Genomic DNA, 4,350 nt, shown 5'->3' on the forward strand with positions numbered 1-4,350 from the left:
ACATCCAGAACCACTGCATCAACTCAGACGGCAACCACCAACACACCAAAGACCACTGCAACAGCCTCCACACCATCCACCTCTACGCATCACCCCAAAATCCTAACCACCACAAGCCCCTCCACCACGACAGAATCCACTGCAACTAGCACACCAACCCCGACAACCACAACAGCACCCGTGCCCCCCTCCACACCGTCTCCTCCGACGCCGTCCACCACAACCACCACCACCTCGCCCACAACCGTTACCTCCACTTCCACCAGCACTCCAGTACCCACTGCCACAACTCTGACGACTGCTCCCCCTACCAGCACAGAAACGCCCAGCACTCCGGCCACCACAACTCCTGCAACCACCACCGTCCCAGTTACCACGGGTAAGTCTCCCTGGTCGCTCTGCTTCTCTCCTTCCCCCATTCCCACGTGTGGTCGCCCCCCTTTCACTTATTTTCTTTTTTCTTTGCAGTCACCACACCTTCAACAACCAGACCGCCAAGCAGCATGCCGAAAACCACACCAACCACGTCTCCCTCCACCACATCCCGAACCACTGTATCAACACGAACCTCCGCAACTAACACGCCAAAAACCTCTCCAACTAGTTTGATTTCTACGGCTTCCAGCATGACACCACATTCTCCCATACAAACATCCTCTACTCCCATTCCATTTACATCTACTCTTTCTACTACTCCCATTATTCCGGTCACAAGCAGATCTCCATTGTCATCCAGTACTAATATCATTAGTATTCCAGTAACTACCCGAACTAGTACTTTGAGTAGTAGTACTCAGTCTTTGAAGACAACCTCCACGTCATATACCTCAACTGTATCTCCTGGTGAGCTTCTATTTCATGGAAATGTTTTTGGGTTGAAATGTGGTTTTTGTATTTCTCAAACTTTTACGTTGACTATAGTCACTGCATCATCATTTTGGAATTTTGTTCTAGATCCCCTCCGCTTCTTTACCATCTGTGCAGGTCCACCCCTAATTTTAAATTTTTAGTATCATACAGGATAAATATCTTTTTACAGGTCACAGTTTTCACAGTATTCTGTGGTACTGCTCATTCAACAATGTTTATAGTTTTTTTTTTAGGATTAATGCTATACTTTCTTTTTAGTTCATTTCTATTTTATTTTTCCTTTTGATCCAGTTTGTTCCCTTTTTTGTTAATTTTTTACAAATACCTAGGTAGCTGCCTGTTTAGTTCCACATCTTTTTAGAAGGCACAACCTAGCACAATATGTTCCTGGAACAGGAAAGTGCAAAGCAATATTTGTTCTCTATTATGTACACTAGAACTGTCATCTTATATGAATCAACACACAGATGTAAATTAAATGGGCCTTATTCCCTTGTATCTGTGTAGAACTCCAGCCTAAACGTCCTTGTGGGGAAAAGCATTGGAACGGTTCTGTCCCCATCCAACAGCTAGATCACTTGATTTTCAAACTCATATATTAACAGAAGGAAAAAGTTTGGTCTCAAGATCTTTTATGGTTTGTGACTTTGGATGCAATCCTGACTTCGCAGAATGAACAACTTATTTTCTTTAAATGGACTCAGGATTATACCCATATTATTTTGTTTATGCATGTGTTTTCATTCTGACATTTTGCTTTTCTTTTTTCGTTTTTACAGGCAGCACGCCTAAAATAACAACTACCACCACAACCTCAAATCATAGGTTACCTAAACTAAATTAATGGTCGAATTGTATAAAAAAATTGTCCAGTAGCACCTTAGAGACCAACTAAGTTTGTTCTTGGTATAAGCTTTCGTGTGTATGCACACTTCTTCAGATTTTGTGCATGCACACAAAAGCTTCTACCAAGAACAAACTTAGTTGGTTTCTAAGGTGGAGAATTTTTAAAAAAAATTAATACATTTCGACTGCATCAGACCAATAAATGGTCTTAGTGAAAGTGGTTGCCTTCCTAAGGCTATAGTCACCTGCATACATTTCAATGGGAATAAGCCCATTGAAACCATTGGCACCTTGTTCCAAGAAAAGTATGCTTAGACGTGGGTTGAAGTACAGATAAGTTCTTTGACTTGCGAGCTACCCTTTCACATATGTCAAAATGTTTTAAATGTTCTTTAACAATAAAAATCAAATTAATTCATTTATAATGGTTAAAATAACTGATTTCACAAAATTGTCACCATACATGGATTTACAAACAGCATTAAGGGAGGCCATATACCTGCTCCCATAAGCATGAAAACCTAAAGTAGTACAGATTCTAAAAGAACCATAGCACTCAGCTAAGACTGAACAGGGGATACAACTGATAAAGAAATGTATTATCTCTTTTCACTGGATTCAATATCAGCAGTTTCCAGATGACAGAAAATACCAATCATCTATATTGCCATAAGATGATTCACCACATTTCCAGTGCTGCTTGTATATTAACTGTTTTATTTCATGTCTTTCAGGGAAGTGTGAATCTGTTGAATATGAAGATCAAGTGGTTTACAAGGGTTGTGTTGCAAATGTCACTTTGACTCGCTGCGAAGGAATGTGTCCAACATCATCAAGGTGAGTATGAATCGGTGTCAATTTGGCCAGCCACTATGACTTTTGTCTTATTACATAATCAAAAGTAATAATCTGTAAATACAGTATTACCAAAGTCAATTATTTCCATTGCTGTACAGCAGCTAAATATTATATAGTACATTGCATTCTATTATCCTATACTGCATTTCTTTTTTAAGATATAGTACTGTATTTTTCGCCCTATAGGACGCACCGTCCCATAAGGCGCACCTAGTTTTTTGGGGGGGGGAATAAAGGGGGGGAATTTATTTTTCCCCCCAGGCGCAGGGCTGGGGCGGGGGAAGCCCGAGCTTCCCCCGACCCCAGTCCCCAGAACAGGCAACTCTCCGCAAGCCGTGGGAGCCCGACGCCGTGCTCCCGCACCTTGCGGAGAGCTGCGCAAACTCTGGGCGCACTGAGCTCAGCGTGCCCAGGCTTCAGCATGCAGGCAACGTGCGGACTTGCGGAACAGTTCATAAACTGAGGTACCACTGTACCCCCTTTCATCAACAAATCCCAGCATAATTTACAATTTGTTAAAACAATCTGGTATCAATAAGTATTATAAATACCACAAAGCAGTACAATGGTGCTTGCAATAGCAGGATGGAGGACAATAGTATTCTGTTCAACATCTCTTGTTCTTGGTAATTTCTGAGATACTCCAGATCTATAGCTTTGTATCTTCAGGGTTTTGCTGCTGAACAGGGGTGGGGTGACATACCCTTGTGGGTGAACTTCTGGGAAGCCACATGTGGATGATAGGTGGGGCCAAGGCCCAAAATGGCCAGCTTCAAAGCCACACACACCAACACAGAAATCCATACATACACACTCCGAGGATCTTCTCCCAGATGAAGTGTATTTTTATCCCCAACCGCTCCACTGCCCTGCCCCTCACCCACCTGGCAGGTAGAGATGCTGCTGCTGTTGGGAGGTGAGCAACAAGGCGTTCCCCCCCCTCCTCATTGGCTACTCCTGAGAATGGCAGGGAGCGGGGGTTCCACATATAGCTCTGGTGGCAGTGACCCAGTAGTGCTTTATTCAGCTAAGCAGAATCGAGAATGGCAGGGAGCAAGGCTAAATTGTGCAACCCCCTCATTTCTGCTTTAAAAATGTGCAGTTGGCTCATGTGACACCCCCTGTTAAACCTGCAAGAACTGCCAACTGTTTTTTAAAGTTTGATGTTTTATTATGTTTTTATATTTTGCTGGAGGCCATCCAGCCAGATGGGCAGGGTATTAATTATTATTATTATTATTATTATTATTATTATTATTATTATTATTATTATTCCTCTCTTTCACAGGCTAAATGTGGCCAAGATGATGGTACACACAGAGTGTGGGTGCTGCATGCCACTCACACTCTACAAGAAGGAGCTGACGATGCCTTGTCCAGACCCAGAGAACCCACATATGCCACTTGTTACAGAAATCATCCTATTTGGTGGCTGTGTATGCAACTACAATGGATGTACACACGAGGCAGACTCAGCTTCCTCAACCATAAAAGGATTGTTTAGAAAATAATGACCGGTTATTACTTACTTTGCAAAAAGACATTTGACACTCAACATCCCTTCGTTCATATGGATTTATCCAAGCTTTGGGAAGGCTGGCAGAGTATACTTCCAAGAAGACTGGTACTGATAACATCCTTGGCTTATTTATTCATCATTTTGGATGGAATAAATATCTGCCTTGCTCAGAAAGTTTCCACCAAGCAACGTCTACCGGACTATGTATTGTAAAATAGTTAAATAGGTTTAATAAAGAGTTTAGTTGGTCATTCTCA

At 42.3% G+C, this 4,350-nt stretch overlaps 1 long non-coding RNA gene across 1 annotated transcript; it reads left to right on the forward strand.

The window, feature by feature from the left end:
- Positions 1-491: 491 nt before the first annotated feature.
- LOC309378957 lies at positions 492-4,350 on the forward strand. The gene is made up of 3 exons (XR_014172305.1): positions 492-843; positions 2,451-2,553; positions 3,863-4,350. It is a non-coding gene; the product is annotated as an uncharacterized lncRNA (long non-coding RNA).

This window comes from Podarcis melisellensis (assembly GCF_964234715.1).
Source record: "Podarcis melisellensis genome assembly, chromosome: 1".
Classification (NCBI taxonomy): Eukaryota; Metazoa; Chordata; class Lepidosauria; order Squamata; family Lacertidae; genus Podarcis; species Podarcis melisellensis.